Genomic DNA, 19445 nt, shown 5'->3' on the forward strand with positions numbered 1-19445 from the left:
TGATTCGGCCTTTTCCAAGGTATTCTAGTAATTTGACAAGTTAAGATCGTGCCATCACAATTTCCTTCCTAGAACATTAACAATGTTAATTCCGAAATTCATATCTGTGAATTCTGGACCATTACAAGCGGTGCTTAATCGCAAGAAGAAGAAATAAAAGGACAAAACTCCGAAATAAAAATTGGGGTATAAATTGCAGCAAATAAAAGAGAGCATTAACTGTGAATGATAATGATTATAGAAGACAGAAGCATAGACTTTGAAATATAAGGAAACATATAAAGCCCAACGATAAACCATAAATTATAAACCATATATATCGATGCATATAGCAATATAAAGACACGGGAGAACTAGAAACACTATAAACCCAAGAGTATAGTAGAAGTAAATAGATTCTTCCGGCGGTAGATGAAAAAGAAGAATGACCGATATGAAAGTTAGAAGTATATCGAGAATCAGAACTGGATGGAGCATATTGATGAATATTTTAAAATATGAGTTGAGGGGGAAAGAATAGACGGTGATGAAACATGACTAGGAACTTAGAAATCAACAGATTTAACTCACACAATGGCGGAATAAATGAATCAAACTCTCTAGTGAATAGGTTAATTTTTTTTGATTAATTTAGTCAAACCACAACTAAATCAAGTGTGATTAGATCAACACCTAGAGCTATTATTCACCACCTGGGTGATTTGGACTGAGAGAAAATTGGAGGAGCTCACTAGATCTGAGTGTGTGTAACAAATGAGAGGCTTAACCTAAAATGAAGAACATAAGACTTTATATACCCCTGATGTTGACTCACCCATACGATTCATTCATCAAACGTACGAGTTGGCTTCATCAGCCGTACGGGTGATCACTCACTCGTGTCTTCTCATTTAGGTTGTAACTGTGACTTAGCTCAGCATCAACTGTGCGTATGAGCCTGTCAGCCGTACTAGTGAGGCTTCACTCGTACGTCTAACTAAGTCTAACATAGTCAAACAAATCTCGTTCCTGCAGTTCCTGTAACCATATACAAACATGGATAGGATAATAACGAGCAATCATGGTGGCCTGTAAACTGTTGTACCTGCAATGGACGTGGGTAGATGTCTAGGGACTTGCATAAAATGCATCAACAGAAGGTGTGAGTTTGAAGGAAATGAAGGAGGTAAATTTATAAGAAAATCTCCGACAGAACAATTAAAATGGACAATCGCATTTAAAGCGGATCCTAATTCCCTTGATTACCGGAGAGTCAAATCTTATTAAGAAGATTTTCTTCAAATCCCTTGAAATCTGGGAATCAATCATATCTACGTCAAATGATAAGATGAATCTACACTTACTCATTTCACTCTTCTATGTTAGCTTCATTCGTACTCTTCATATAAATGGATTGTTTATCCAAATTATTCGCTGATGATAAAACTCTAATTTTTAGCCCGTATGCATCATGAAAACATACTTATTATCATTCACGACCTTTCCACTCAAATTTCGGGACTAAATTTCTTTAACGGGTAGGTACTGTGACAACCCGGAAATTTCCAACCAAATTTAAACTTTAATCTTTATATGTTTCCGACACGATAAGCAATATTTGTTAAGTTAAATTTCAAGAATTTTAAACTATGTTCATACATTCATTCAACCTCGACCAAGTTCCAACGATTCACGAACCATTAAACGAATATGATTATATATGTATATGTGTATATATATTATAACTTGAAACGTAAACAAAATATTAGATTAAATACTTTATATGATTGTATCTGTTTCAAAATGTTTATCAATGAAATTAGAAGATAAGATCAAATGATTGAATTATCAGATATATTGAATTATGATTACAAGTCTCTGTTGAAAGGCCCACGTTGATTTGAGAAATCTTTCCATTTTAACAATATTCGGAAAATGGTAAAGTGATTTATAAATAAGAACAAATTGTCAATCATTGAGAACTAGACAAAGGATAGTGGAAGATTGAATCTCATAAAGACTCGATTGATCTATTTAGTTTCAAACGTACAAAAACGTTGTCAGTTTAAAAAGAACTTTATTATTAAAACGTATATAACTTTTATAAATATCTAGAACCACTTTTGACAACTCATTACTTAACTAGTATGATAAAGATAACGATATTTATATTTTATTTTATATATATAACGATTTAAATTAATATTATATATATTTATACGCGTATTATACGTACATAGTTTTATACTTTTACTATACTTAAACTTTACTTTTACTTTATTTTTACTTTACTTTAACTTTAATAATTCACTTTAATAATTCATACTTTAATAATTCACTTTAATAATTCATACTTTAATAATTCACTTTAATAATTCATACTTTAATAATTCACTTTAATAATTCATACTTTAATAATTCACTTTAATAATTCATACTTTAATAATTCACTTTAATAATTCATACTTTAATAATTCACTTTAATAATTCAAAAATCTATTATAAATAGAATTCAATAGGTTTCATTATTTCATAGAAACTTGAAAATATTTTTCTCTAAACTCTCTCAATCGATTTACATATATATATTTACTCCGTATTATTTCAAGATATTATTAGTATACATAAAATATTACGACGGAGTGCTGACCGAGTGATTTCGAAATTGTTTTTCGAGTGGGATAGGATTAAGGAAATTATGGGTTATAGCTATGGAGGTGATTGAGTATGGTTCATGGGTATGCTCGTGAGGTCAATATAGTGTTTATCATTTCCGTTGCGTCTACGTACCTTTCCTGCAATATTGAATCTCAATATTGATACGTGAGTACTCATAATTTAACTTTTACATACTAATAGTGTATCCCTGACTAGTGCTCGAGTATTTAGGATTATGCATGCTTGTACTTTTGATATTGACCTTAGACAGGTTAGGTTGAATGTTGAATTAGTTACACTTGCGGTTGAGATAAGGTATAAGATATGCATGTCCTTGGAAAGCTAGCGAAAAATTAAAATTTTTTCCTTTAGATATCGAATGGTTTCGATGAACGGATTAGAAGTTATAATCAATTGAATTTTCAATATTTTTATTAAAAATGATTATTATTATCGTCGTTTTTATCGTCGTTCTAGTTTTATCTTATTATTATCATTATTATTATCTTTATCAATAAAAGGGATTTATCATTAAAAATTGTTATTTTTTTTATTATTACTATCGTTATTATCGTTAAAGTTATAATTAGTATTATTATTATTATCCAATTATTATTATTATTATTATTGGTATTATTATTATTATTATTATCATTATTAATATATATATCATTATTTAAAAATGGTTATTGTTATTGTTATTATTATTATTACTATATTATCATTAAGATAATTATTAGTTTTATCGTTAATAATGTTATAGTAACTATCATTATTAATATTAGTGTAATTAAAACAAATATTTGTAACACCTAATTATTTTGATTACTAATATTATCATTATTATGAACACGATATAAAAGACGATTAAAAGCTATTAAACGAAACGATTAGGAAATAATGGGTAAGAGTATCATGATGAAATTAAAATATTATAAGATATTGATTTAGATAAAATTATCGTTCTTATTATTTTTATCATTACTATTATTATTAAAAGTATCGTTAGTATTAAAACTATCATTTTAACAAAAATTATCATTTTAATAGAAATGTCATTGTTACTATAAAATATCATTATTATTATTATTTTAAATAGAATTATTATTTTAAAGATAATATTAAAAATTATCGTAAATATTAAAGTTATCATAATTAGAATTATCATTTTATCTAATGTCATCTTAGTAATTATAAATATTGATATTTTTATAATAATAATTATTATTACAAAATAATACAACTTTTACTTACTATCATTATAGATATTATTTTATCAAATAAATATGTGATACAAACATATTTTACTACGTGTAATAACTTACTTTAATAATACCTATCATATTATCTTTATGATATTAAATGAACCCTATAAATTTTATTACTTAATATATATAAAAGTATATTTTATTATATAAATTTAATATAAAATTTTATTTATTAATAAATACATTATATTATTTACTCTAATAAATCTTTTAAAAATATTTAAAAATATAAAACAACGATATTTAAACTATATATTAATCATGTATAGATTTTTGGATATTATTTTGAGTCAAATTTACTTTTGTTGACTTTTGCATATTAGTCTCGAGCATTAGGATTGTGGTACACTATGACTTGACCTAATTTGTTAGACAAATATTGACCAACACATAAATATATATAATTAATTTAGGTTCATGAATCCGAGGCCAACTTTGCACTTGTTCAATGACTTTATATGTATTTTTACTACGAAATACAGTATGGTGAGTTTCATTTGCCTTTTTACCCTTTATATTTTTGGGACTGAGAATACATGCGCTTTTATAAATGTTTGACGAAATAGACACAAGTAATTGAAACTACATTCTATGGTTGAATTATCGAAATCGAATATGCCCCTTTTTATTAAAGTCTGGTAATCTAAGAATTAGGGAACAGACACCCTAATTGACGCGAATCCTAAAGATAGATCTATTGGGCCTAACAAACCCCATCCAAAGTGCCGGATGCTTTAGTACTTCGAAATTTATATCATGTTCGAAGGAGGATCCCGGAATGATAGGGGATATTCTTATATGTATCTAGTTAATGTCGGTTACCAGGTGTTCACCATATGAATGATTATTTTTGTCTCTATGCATGTGACGTATATTTATGAGAACTGGAAATGAAATTCTTGTGGTCTATTAAAATGATGGAAATAAATGATTATGATAAACTAATGAACTCACCAACCTTTTGGTTGACACTTTAAAGCATGTTTATTCTCAGGTGTTAAAGAAATCTTTCGCTGTGCATTTGCTCATTTTAAAGATATTACTTGGAGTCTTTCATAGCATATTTCGAAGAACGTTGCATTCGAGTCATTGAGTTCATCAAAGATTATTATTAAATTAATTTATAGTTGGATAGTGGATATTATGAAATGGTATGCATGCCTGTCAATTTTCGATGTAAAGAAAGATTGTCTTTTAAAAACGAATGCAATGTTTGTAAAATGTATCATATAGAGGTCAAATACCTCGCAATGTAATCAACTATTGTGAATCGTTTATAATGTATATGAACGGGTCCTTTCACGAACACCTCTAGACTTTTTCAAAAAATTCAAATCGACCCTCATAGATATAAAAGACATAGTTGAAGTGAATAGTAACCATGGGTATTCTCAACTTTCCACCTTTTTTTTAAAAATTATTTAAATTTCGTTTCACCAACAAACACCTCTAGACTTTTTCAAAAAATTCAAATCGACCCCCCAAACAGGGAGGGTAAAGTGTCAAATGACCATTTTCATAAAAAAATTTTAAATAAACTCCCCTCAAATCTTCAACGGGTCATATCTTATCGCTCGCAACGAGTTAAATTTTTCCGACACCATCGTTAAACTCGAAATAATTTTAGAAACACAATGTCACTAACTATACGCAAAACGGACGCTTTTTTAAAAGACGCTAAATATTTGGGGTACTTTTCATACACGTTAATTTTGCGTTAAATTTTTAAAAGTCGACAATTCCATAGCGAAATCAGGAGATGTACATATATTGTTAATTTAACATAACATTTAAATCTTTCACGAGCTATACCTTTTAGTTCGACTCGAGTTGCACTTCAACGACATCATCGTTAGCCACGAAATAATTTTACAAACTAAACGCACTAAATGACATTGAAAACTGAACCCCCGACGCGAAGCGAGGGTTCGAAACCTAGTTTGAATCATTAGAAATAGTCCTTAAACATACGGAGTATCTTTTAACTACAATTTTAATCCACCAGTTTAATATTTCTAACTTAGGAAGAAAAAAAAAAGTAAGAGTAATGTCGAAAAGTAGGGTGTAATTGGATGAAACTAATTTGTACTTGGAATTGGAGTTTGTGGTTAGAACCAGACATTAAGGTAAATTAAGAGACATTAAGGTAAATTAAGGGTGATGATATGTACGCAACCTATTTTTGTTATGTACACAACCATCATATTTTACAGTGTTGTACAATACAACAGTGTAAAGCATGATGGTTGTGTACATAACAAAAATAGGTTGTGTACATATCACTCCTCTAAAGTTAATGCATATGTATTATAAGTATTTGGTAAATTAGTTAAAGCTTATCTTTTTTAAATGGACAAAATTGTTAAATTCGTTCATGTGTTTATCATTTTTTCCCAAACCATCCGTGTGTTCACATTTATGCAAATCACGTGACATATACTAACCGTTTCATATTCAAGGTTATTGATACTGCAACTTTTATATCCATATACATGATAGTTGTCAACTGTATTCATTCGCTGCAACCCTAATCTCCTTTTACCTTTCTTCATCGTTCCCACTACTGATCTCAATCAATTAATCACTATTTTCACAAGTCTAAACTTCATTTTTTATGAACTACATACAATATTGAAATTTTTTTTTTTTGAAATAGTAATAATAGATTTAAATGTTACAAAAATAGAAATGTTGAAATTTATTTTACAAAAATAGTAAAACTGGAGTTTGGAATTCCGGTTTGTCACTTTTTACCCGAATCCGGAGTTTAGAACTCCGTTTTGCATTCTCTCTCCTCAGTCAGGAACTTTCAGTGGACGACACATGGCAGGATTCTGAGGAGAGAGAACGCAAACCGGAGTTCCAAACCTCAAACTCCGGTTTAGAGTAAAAAGTGGCAAACCGGAGTTCTAAACTCCGGTTTTACTATTTTTGTAATTCAAATTTTAACATTTCTATTTTTGTAATATTTAAATCTATTATTACTATTTCAAAAAAAAAAAATATTCAGAATTTTGGAAGGGCCATTTCATACCCCCAAGGATCCGCCCCTGTATACTAACTAAAGGTTATTTATGAAATGTCATTTAAGAACGAAATATTAATGATGTATAATGATGTAAGGGATAATGATTTAATTTTCCTTTCACAAACTCATAGTTTATTTTCATAAGTTACTTCAAACGGCTTATTTTTTTAGAGCTCGTATTTTTCATACACTTTTGAATAATCTCGTACTAAATAATGTTACTAAAAGTCTGTTTACTTTACACTTAATGATCTGTTTCCGTACAGCTCTTAATTCAATAAGTAAAATTGTTGTTTATTTGTTACTTAATCTGAAAATTAGTTTGTTCTAGGAGACATAGAATCGGACATCCCTTTTCATTAAAGCCAAATGCAAACAAGACTTCATACAAAAAAAAAAAAAAAAAAAAAAAAAAAACCCTAACTTGTGCTTATGAAAAAAAAAAATTAAGCTCTCATAAGTTAGTGTGTCATATATAGCCGTAGTCCCCTTTATCGTTAGGATAAGTGAGTGATGGTTGAGAGTTAAAAACATACTGTATTGGTTAATTGGTGAGGATTGAAATGAAATTCATTTTGAGTGAACATTCAATGAATTGTTTGACATGTTTGAATATTTGACTTGTGTGGTATGGGGTGGGATTCAACTTGGGTTACTGCCAACCCATGTTTGATGCTCACTTCGAGCGAGAGTTTCCAACCTTTGATGGTACTGCCAACGTCAATGCGAGTTGGGAACTTCTCGGGGATTTTCCGACCTTCGATTGTATTGTCAACATCGTCGCGAATTAGGTTTCCTCCTAAGTTTGTGTGGGTGGCATATGATCGCGAAGGTGGTTAACTTCCCTCTGGGTGATGCTGATATCGTTGTTTGAAAAAAATTGTGTTTTGGTGTGATTTTTAAGGTATTTAAATGTTGCAATTTATAAGAGAATAATTGAGAAAAAAATTATTAAATAAAAAAAGTCATGTAAATTTTAAAAATGAGTGACGTCTGAAACATCGATTGAGCAATTTGTGGAATGACAGTCGAAAGTGACTAAAAGACGAGAAGCAAGACAGTGAAACGATGAAGGCCACAACGGAGTCTGCATTAAATATATTTATTAGATGTTCACACCTGGCGAATCTTTCACTCTACCTCATTTTTTTGGCAAAAATAACGAATAATGTTAGTGCATATTTTGTAATCCCTAGTTCCATGAACTTTAATGTTTTATTTCGATCATGTTGTAACATGTAATTTTGTTAAACGTTGATTGTCGATTTGTTACTTTATGTATTTGTAAACGTTTAAATGTAATATGTAATGTTACTCGACAGTCGGCCGACTGACATAGTCAGTCGATCGACTGTCAACCACAGTCGACCGACATACGATCTGGGATATTTAAGCCAAGTTAATCTCCACTAATTTGGTTAATCACTTTACACACTTTTTCACACACAAACAAACAGTTCCATGTCCGGTTTTTCACTCAATCTTCATGTCCAAATACCACAGAATGTCAGTCTAGGCTTCGTGTTTATCAAGATCTAATCTTGGTTTGACTCGCACGAACCTGAAAACCCATAGATATTCATTTAAGCTCGTTCTAGTGGTATTCCGCCTCTAGATCGTGTTAGGTTGATTCTAAAATCCTCTCCCAGTGTCTACAAAGTGGTATCAGAGCATTGGCTTGATGAATCAATTGTTTTAAACGAGTTCTTGTTATATTTTTGGGTCAAAAAATTGGTTTTGGATTGACTTTTGCATACTTTTAAGTTAAACTTTTGGTTTTAATTGCTTTAGAGTGTTTACAGAAGTCATTCTAAGTTGTTTAAGGTGTTCGTTAGTGGTTTTAGTTCGAAAATTTGAGTTTGAGATCGCTTAGAAGTCAAAAACCTGAATTTTTGGATTCTAGTTCTGAGAGAAATAACAGTCGACCGACTTAGGTGTCAATCGACCGATTTTAATTTATTTCGACCGAATGTCATTAGTTCGACCGATTGTCAGTATTTCGACCGATTGTCTGAAAACCGACCGACTTTAGTTCTAAATCGACCGACTTTAGTGCTAAACCGACCGATTGAAGAAACATCGACCGATTGAGAAAAGTAATACCATTGACTAAATGTAAACAGAACTTCGACTGATTAACCATTGACAATCGACCGACTGTAACTGTTCATCGACCGACTGTCAACCACAGTCGACCGACTTTGTATCAGATTCTACCTTAATTAATTTTAACGATGTCTGATCAGGCAATGGCAATTACTTCCGGCGTTCAAAATATTTTACTATCTGATAGTGAATCAGGCAGTGCCAATCGTGCTCCTAGACTTGATAATACAAATGATTACATTAGATGGAGGTCTAGGTTTATGAATTACATTAGAGGCCTTGATCCTAGAATGTGGGATTTGATACAACATGAATATAAAGAGCCTTTAGGTACTGATGGTAATAGTAAAAAGTATGAAGATTATAGCGTGACAGAAAAAGAAACATATGCCTTAGAATGTAGATGTTATGCTCAATTGACTCAGGGTTTAGATGGTGATATTTATCATCAATATCAAATGCACTTAACATCATATTCTCTTTGGAATGCTATTAAGATAGGTGTAGAAGGAAATAAGGCGTATCGTGAAAAGAAAGCTAAAGTAATCAAAAGTGAATGGAAAAGGTTTGCTGCTCTAAGTCATGAAACGTTAGAGGAGACAATCATTCGTTATCGTCATCTTGTCTTTGAATTGGGTAACTTAGGTGTAGAAGTTACAGAACAGAAAGCTATCAAACAATTAACAGATGGTTTACCACACAAGTGGGATGCGTTTATTGAACAGATAGAAGACAGAGCTTCGTCTGCTGGTGAATCACTGACCCTAGATAAATTCACATCAAAATTGATGGTAAAGGACTTGGATATGGAAACCAAGAAGAAACGTCTTGAGGGTCAGCAGAGTCCTATAATTTACAAAGCTGGTACTTCTGGATTGAGTAATGTTCATGCTCCCTTACAAACAGCGTTTGTTTCTAGTGATAGTGCTGTAAATAGATCACAACCTGCTCAAAATGTGATGTTTCAAACCCAAGTAAATAAGCCTATTAGTACAAATCAATCCACCATTAGACAGGAGCCAAAAACTGTAGTTCTCAACACTGAGAATTTAAGAACTAGGCCCCTTGCAGTTGTAGAGGAAGATATGGCTTTAGTTGCTTTGGTAGTTAATTTTTATAATGAAATGGTTGGTGGTCAAATTGGTAATGCTCATTTAGAAGCAGAAGATTATGAGCAGATTGACGAGGATGAACTTAAAAAGATGGATATCCTCTGGGCTATGGGTAGTGTGATTAGACGAGCGAAGAAATTTTTGAAAAGGACAGGTCAACAGAGCTTAGGTGTTACTAGAGATACTAAGTTAGGTTTTGATATGTCAAAAGTGAGATGTTTTAATTGCAATGAGTTAGGACACTTCAAAAGAACATGTACCAGGCCACAGAAAACTGGTTTTCACAACCCATTTCACAATCAGTATAATAAGACAAAGGTTAATGTGCCAGTTGAAACAACGAGCAGTAATGCTACCAGAAATGATAAAGCAAAAGGCTTAATTGCAACATATTCAGACGAAGGTTGTGATTGGACAGTATTTGCAGATGAAGAAAATCATGCTAATGTTGTTAGAATGTCTAAAACCGAAGAAGAACTGAAAGTGAGAAACAAGAGAGAGAGAAAGCTGGTTGTGTTGGTACTGGGAATGAATGCATGTGTTACATCTGCAAGATGGAAGCAAGAATTGAGCGAACTTATGCAATGATCAGATATGTTAGAAGAGGTGTTCTTAACAAGAGAGTGTATGAGAAGTTCAAATACGCAATGCATAATGACGGCGATGTATGGACTGATTACAGTAGTTCGTCTTCATCAGATGGCGAAACTATTGTGGTAGATGATGTCAAGACTTTAGTTGAGTTGAGTAATTCTGACTGTTCCAGTTCTAGTTCAGAATCTGGACCTGAATCAGAGACTGAAGAAAAGGAATATGCGTTCATGGCAAACACATCAAGTGACTCTAAGGTACAAACTGAATTTCCTTTGGTATGTAACGATTGTGCTGATCATAAGTTAGAAATTGCTAAACTTGAATCCATAGTTTCTAAACTGAATGATATCCCCTTAGGATGTATTTATTGTCCTGAAGTAAAACAGGAACTTAGGATTGTTAAAGCAGCTTATCTTGAGGTAAAAGGCCTATACGAGACTAATTTAATTCAGTTTAACAATAAAAGGGAATTCAGGGAGACAATCAATGTAACACCCCAGCTTAACATGACCACAATATTGTCCGCTTTGCCCGCAGGCGCACGGCTTTTTCTTGGCGACCACACACGATAAGCACTTTCCCAGGAGGTCACCCATCCTGGTAGTGCTCTCGCCCGAGCACGCTTAACCATAACGTACTCGTACTTCTACTCAGCCTGTGATCCCAAAACGCGTTGTGTCATTTAAGCGTGGGTATTACCTTATAATCCCATGATCACTCATGTTCGTGGGCGATGTGGGATTTGCCTAGGGTGTTACAAGATTGGATAATTTTTCTCATTTTAGCTACGTGAAAATTGGTAACAAATCTATTCCAACCATAACTTAATCAACTTGTATTGTATATTTTGTAATCTTGAGATACCATAGACACGTATACAATGTTTCAACCTATCATGTCGACACATCTATATATATTTCGGAACAACCATAGACACTCTATATGTGAATGTTGGAGTTAGCTATACAGGGTTGAGGTTGATTCCAAAATATATATAGTTTGAGTTGTGATCAATACTGAGATACGTATACACTGGGTCCTGGATTGATTCAAGATAATATTTATCGATTTATTTCTATACATCTAACTGTGGACAACTAGTTGTAGGTAACTAACGAGGACAGCTGACTTAATAAACTTAAAACATCAAAATATATTAAAAGTGTTGTAAATATATTTTAAACATACTTTGATATATATGTATATATTGTTATAGGTTCGTGAATCAACCAGTGGCCAAGTCTTACTTCCCGACGAAGTAAAAATCTGTGAAAGTGAGTTATAGTCCCACTTTTAAAATCTAATATTTTTGGGATGAGAATACATGCAGGTTTTATAAATGATTTACAAAATAGACACAAGTACGTGAAACTACATTCTATGGTTGAATTATCGAAATCGAATATGCCCCTTTTTATTAAGTCTGGTAATCTAAGAATTAGGGAACAGACACCCTAATTGACGCGAATCCTAAAGATAGATCTATTGGGCCTAACAAACCCCATCCAAAGTACCGGATGCTTTAGTACTTCGAAATTTATATCATATCCGAAGGGTGTCCCGGAATGATGGGGATATTCTTATATATATGCATCTTGTTAATGTCGGTTACCAGGTGTTCACCATATGAATGATTTTTATCTCTATGTATGGGATGTGTATTGAAATATGAAATCTTGTGGTCTATTGTTACGATTTGATACATATAGGTTAAACCTATAACTCACCAACATTTTTGTTGACGTTTAAAGCATGTTTATTCTCATGTGAATACTAAGAGCTTCCGCTGTTGCATACTAAAATAAGGACAAGATTTGGAGTCCATGTTTGTATGATATTGTGTAAAAACTGCATTCAAGAAACTGATTTCGATGTAACATATTTGTATTGTAAACCATTATGTAATGGTGGTGTGTAAACAGGATATTTTAGATTATCATTATTTGATAATCTACGTAAAGCTTTTAAACCTTTATTTATGAAATAAAGGTTATGGTTTGTTTTAAAAATGAATGCAGTCTTTGAAAAACGTCTCATATAGAGGTCAAAACCTCGCAACGAAATCAATTAATATGGAACGTTTTTAATCAATAAGAACGGGACATTTCAGTTGGTATCCGAGCGTTGGTCTTAGAGAACCAGAAAATTTGCATTAGTGTGTCTTATCGAGTTTGTTAGGATGCATTAGTGAGTCTGGACTTCGACCGTGTTTTCTTTAAAAATGATTGCTTAACATTTTTGTTGGAAACTATATATTTTTAACATATGAATATTATGTGATATATTAATCTCTTAACGTGTTTGATATTATGTGATAGATGTCTACCTCTAGAACAAGTCCCATTGACTCACCTAATAATAATGAAGAGTCAAATGTAAATTGGAATGATTCGTGGACTGATTCACAAGTTCCCGAAGAGGAACCGGAAGAAGAGTCGGAACCGGAAGAAGAATCGGAACCGGAAGAAGAATCGGAACCGGAAGAAGAAATAGAACCGGTGGGGGAAATAATAAAACGGTTAAGTAAAAGAGAATCCTCAACCAACCGACCAAGGTTAATTATGGTCAATGGTGTTTCCGCCAAGGAAGCAAAATATTGGGAGGATTACCAATTCTCCGATGAATCGGATTCCGACGAGAATTCCGATGATGTTATAGAAATTACCCCAACTGAATTTAAAAAGGCAAAAGAAAATAATAAGGAAAAGGGCATAAAAATAGAGAAATCTAATTCCAACCCCGATGAACTTTATATGTATCGTCAACCCCCGAAGTCCTTAAGTTGTAACAATGACCCGGGAACCTCTAAACCACCAGGTTTTTCTAAACCAATGTGGACAACGACGGCTCGTATTAGGGGAACATCATATATCCCTAGAAACTTGGCAAAACGAATCAAAACCGAACAAGAAGAAACGAGCGAGTCGGAATAAGATAGTTGTATTCGTGTGGTGTAATATATGTAATATAGTGTGCTTATGCTTTATGATATATGTAAAAATTGCTTGTATTAATAAGTATTTTTTTTATGAATCTAACTCTTGTCTATTTTACAGTATAAAAACACAAAATGGATAGACAACCCAATATTTTAAGAGACCTACCCGGAGACATGATTGATGAAATCTTGTCTAGAGTCGGTCAGAATTCCTCGGCACAACTATTTAAGGCGAGATCAGTTTGTAAGACATTCGAAGAACGTTCCAAGAATGCCTTGGTTTATAAAAGGCTTTCGTTCGAAAGATGGGGGATATCACATTGGGAAATCCATAAGTTACGATGTGTTTACTTTGACGCATATATTGCGGGGAACCCAAATGCTATTTTACGCAACGGGTTAAGAAATTATTTTGACTCAGTATATCCGAATATAGGACTTCGTGATTTAGAAAAAGCGGCTAACATGCAACATAAAGAAGAATGTTATGCTTACGGGTTAGTAATGTTCGCTTCTCACCAAAGTGAGAACAAGAACATCGGGCTACAACTATTAAACAAAACGTTCCCACAAGTGACGGAGTCGGTAATTGGGGTAAGAAATGAGGTTTTTAGGTTATTACGAGACTGTTGGTCATTACGTAACCCTCGTCCCTTTGACGACGTTACAACACGCTGTCTTATCAACGGCCATAACGGTTATGTTCCACAAGACCAAGGATGGGAAGTAGTCCTAGTAAAACCAGAATGCATGACTTGTTTCTGGACGTATGAATTACGTGTCTTTATTGCCTTTGCTGAACGACTTGTGTACTAGCTAGAATTATCTTCACAACTATCTTGTATCAAAGTTATTGTGTGCTATATTTCATGCTTTATGTAAAATAAGCGGTATTGTAAGTTTGTAAAATATTGTATAAAAGTTTGAACGCGAAATATTATTACAATCAGTTTTTCATATAGAATTGTAGTAGTTGAATTGTATATTAGCTACTAAGTATGAACTTAACGGGTAGGTACTACCCAAATTTAAACTTATAAAACGCTAATATGAAGAAAAAGCTTTTATAAATGAGTTCATATTATGCTACGAAATACTATTAACTACTCTTAATATTCTGTATGATTAACTTGTTCCATTTGATTATTTTGAAGGAAATGGCACCGACTACTCGACACACCGTGAATATGAACGAAGAGGAATTCCGTACTTTTCTAGCTTCAAACATAGCCGCAGTACAGGCTGCGCTACATACCAACAATAACCTTAGATCTGGCAGTACAGGAAATTGTGTAGGATGCACCTACAAAGAATTCACTGCCTGCAAACCTTTGGAATTTGATGGAACCGAAATACCGATCGGATTGAAACGGTGGACCGAGAAGGTCGAATCGGTGTTTGCCATAAGTAAGTGTACTGAAGAGGACAAAGTGAAGTACGCTACGCATACCTTCACAGGTTCTGCGTTAACATGGTGGAATACCTATCTAGAGCAAGTGGGACAAGATGATGCGTACGCACTACCGTGGTCAGCATTCAAGCACTTGATGAACGAGAAGTACCGTCCCAGAACCGAGGTCAATAAGCTCAAGACAGAACTTAGAGGGTTACGAACCCAAGGATTTGATATTACCACGTACGAAAGACGATTCACAGAATTGTGCCTATTGTGTCCGGGAGCATTCGAAGATGAGGAAGAGAAGATCGACGCGTTTGTGAAAGGATTACCGGAAAGAATCCAAGAAGATATAAGTTCACACGAGCCCGCCTCCATACAACAGGCATGTAGAATGGCTCACAAACTAGTGAACCAAATTGAAGAAAGAATTAAAGAACAGACTGCTGAAGAGGCCAATGTGAAGCAAGTCAAAAGAAAGTGGGAGGAAAACGGTGATAAGAATCACCAATACAACAACAACAGCAATTACAACAATAATCGCAACAATTATCCCAACAATCGCAACATCAATCGCAACTATAACAAACGGCCCAACAACAACAACAACAGCAACTACAACAATCATCCCAACAACAATAATAACCGCAACAACAACAACAATCAGAAGCAGCTATGCCAAAGGTGTGAAAAGTATCACTCGGGGTTCTGCACCAAATTTTGCAACAAGTGTAAACGAAATGGTCATAGCGTGGCGAAGTGTGAGGTCTACGGACCAGGGGTTAATAGAACGAAAGGAACAAATGGTGTCGGAACGAGTAATGGCGGAGCAAGTAGTGTCGGAGCAAGTTATGCCAATGTAGTTTGTTATAAATGTGGAAAACCGGGCCATATTATTAGAAATTGCCCGAACCAGGAGAACACGAATGGACAAGGCCGCGGAAGAGTTTTCAATATTAATGCGGCAGAGGCACAGGAAGACCCGGAGCTTGTTACGGGTACGTTTCTTATTGACAATAAATCTGCTTACGTTTTATTTGATTCGGGTGCGGATAGAAGCTATATGAGTAGAGATTTTTGTGCTAAATTAAGTTGTCCATTGACGCCTTTGGATAGTAAATTTTTACTCGAATTAGCAAATGGTAAATTAATTTCAGCAGATAATATATGTCGGAATCGAGAAATTAAACTGGTTAGCGAAACATTTAAGATTGATTTGATACCAGTAGAGTTAGGGAGTTTTGATGTGATAATCGGTATGGACTGGTTGAAAGAAGTGAAAGCAGAGATCGTTTGTTACAAAAATGCAATTCACATTATACGAGAAAAAGAAAAACCCTTAATGGTGTACGGAGAAAAGGGCAACACGAAGCTACATATTATTAGTAATTTGAAGGCACAAAAACTAATAAGAAAAGGTTGCTATGCTGTTCTAGCACACGTCGAGAAAGTACAAACTGAAGAAAAGAGCATCAATGATGTTCCCATTGCAAAAGAATTTCCCGATGTATTTCCGAAAGAATTACCGGGATTACCCCCACAGCGATCCGTTGAATTTCAAATAGATCTTGTACCAGGAGTTGCACCAATAGCTCGTGCTCCTTACAGACTCGCACCCAGCGAGATGAAAGAACTGCAAAGCCAATTACAAGAACTTTTAGAGCATGGTTTCATTCGACCAAGCACATCACCGTGGGGAGCTCCTGTTTTGTTTGTCAAGAAGAAAGATGGTACATTCAGGTTGTGTATCGACTACCGAGAGTTGAACAAACTTACCATCAAGAACCGCTACCCACTACCGAGAATCGACGACTTATTTGATCAACTACAAGGCTTGTCTGTTTATTCAAAGATTGACTTACGTTCCGGGTATCATCAAATGCGGGTGAAAGAAGATGATATTCCAAAGACTGCTTTCAGAACACGTTACGGTCATTACGAGTTTATGGTCATGCCGTTTGGTTTAACTAATGCACCAGCTGTGTTCATGGACCTTATGAACCGAGTGTGTGGACTATACCTTGACAAGTTTGTCATTGTTTTCATTGATGACATACTTATTTACTCAAAGAATGACCAAGAACACGGTGAACATTTGAGAAAGGTGTTAGAAGTATTGAGGAAGGAAGAATTGTGCGCTAAGTTTTCAAAGTGTGCATTTTGGTTGGAAGAAGTTCAATTCCTCGGTCACATAGTGAACAAAGAAGGTATTAAGGTGGATCCGGCAAAGATAGAAACTGTTGAAAAGTGGGAAACCCCGAAAACTCCGAAACATATACGCTAGTTTTTAGGACTAGCTGGTTACTACAAAAGGTTCATTCAAGACTTTTCCAGAATAGCAAAACCCTTGACTGCATTAACGCATAAAGGGAAGAAATTTGAATGGAATGATGAACAAGAGAAAGCGTTTCAGTTATTGAAGAAAAAGCTAACTACGGCACCTATATTGTCATTGCTTGAAGGGAATGATGATTTTGTGATTTATTGTGACGCATCAAAGCAAGGTCTCGGTTGTGTATTAATGCAACGAACGAAGGTGATTGCTTATGCGTCTAGACAATTGAAGATTCACGAACAAAATTATACGACGCATGATTTGGAATTAGGCGCGGTTTTTTTTGCATTAAAGACTTGGAGGCACTACTTATATGGGGTCAAAAGTATTATATATACCGACCACAAAAGTCTTCAACACATATTTAATCAGAAACAACTGAATATGAGGCAGCGTAGGTGGATTGAATTATTGAATGATTACGACTTTGAGATTCGTTACCACCCGGGGAAGGCAAATGTGGTAGCCGATGCCTTGAGCAGGAAGGACAGAGAACCCATTCGAGTAAAATCTATGAATATAATGATTCATAATAACCTTACTACTCAAATAAAGGAGGCGCAACAAGGAGTTTTAAAAGAGGGAAATTTAAAGGATGAAATACCCAAAGGATCGGAGAAACATCTTAATATTCGGGAAGACGGAACCCGGTATAGGGCTGAAAGGATTTGGGTACCAAAATTTGGAAATATGTGAGAAATGGTACTTAGAGAAGCTCATAAAACCAGATACTCAATACATCCTGGAACGGGGAAGATGTACAAGGATCTCAGGAAATATTTTTGGTGGCCGGGTATGAAAGCCGATGTTGCTAAATACGTAGGAGAATGTTTGACGTGTTCTAAGGTCAAAGCTGAGCATCAGAAACCATCAGGTCTACTTCAACAACCCGAAATCCCGGAATGGAAATGGGAAAACATTACCATGGATTTCATCACTAAATTGCCAAGGACTGCAAGTGGTTTTGATACTATTTGGGTAATAGTTGATCGTCTCACCAAATCAGCACATTTCCTGCCAATAAGAGAAGATGACAAGATGGAGAAGTTAGCATGACTGTATTTGAAGGAAGTCGTCTCCAGACATGGAATACCAATCTCTATTATCTCTGATAGGGATGGTAGATTTATTTCAAGATTCTGGCAGACATTACAGCAAGCATTAGGAACTCGTCTAGACATGAGTACTGCCTATCATCCACAAACTGATGGGCAGAACGAAAGGACGATACAAACGCTTGAAGACATGCTACGAGCATGTGTTATTGATTTCGGAAACAGTTGGGATCGACATCTACCATTAGCAGAATTTTCCTACAACAACAGCTACCATTCAAGCATTGAGATGGCGCCGTTTGAAGCACTTTATGGTAGAAAGTGCAGGTCTCCGATTTGTTGGAGTGAAGTGGGGGATAGACAGATTACGGGTCCGGAGATTATACAAGAAACTACCGAGAAGATCATCCAAATTCAACAACGGTTGAAAACCGCCCAAAGTCGACAAAAGAGCTACGCTGACATTAAAAGAAAAGATATAGAATTTGAAATTGGAGAGATGGTCATGCTTAAAGTTGCACCTTGGAAAGGCGTTGTTCGATTTGGTAAACGAGGGAAATTAAATCCAAGGTATATTGGACCATTCAAGATTATTGATCGTGTCGGACCAGTAGCTTACCGACTTGAGTTACCTCAACAACTCGCGGCTGTACATAACACTTTCCACATCTCGAATTTGAAGAAATGTTTTGCTAAAGAAGATCTCACTATTCCGTTAGATGAAATCCAAATCAATGAAAAACTCCAATTCATCGAAGAACCCGTCGAAATAATGGATCGTGAGGTTAAAAGACTTAAGCAAAACAAGATACCAATTGTTAAGGTTCGATAGAATGCTCGTAGAGGACCCGAGTTCACCTGGGAGCGTGAAGATCAGATGAAGAAGAAATACCCACATCTATTTCCAGAAGATTCGTCAACACCTTCAACAGCTTAAAATTTCGGGACGAAATTTATTTAACGGGTAGGTACTGTA

Source organism: Rutidosis leptorrhynchoides, chromosome 10 (genome assembly GCF_046630445.1).
Source record: "Rutidosis leptorrhynchoides isolate AG116_Rl617_1_P2 chromosome 10, CSIRO_AGI_Rlap_v1, whole genome shotgun sequence".
NCBI lineage: Eukaryota > Viridiplantae > Streptophyta > Magnoliopsida > Asterales > Asteraceae > Rutidosis > Rutidosis leptorrhynchoides.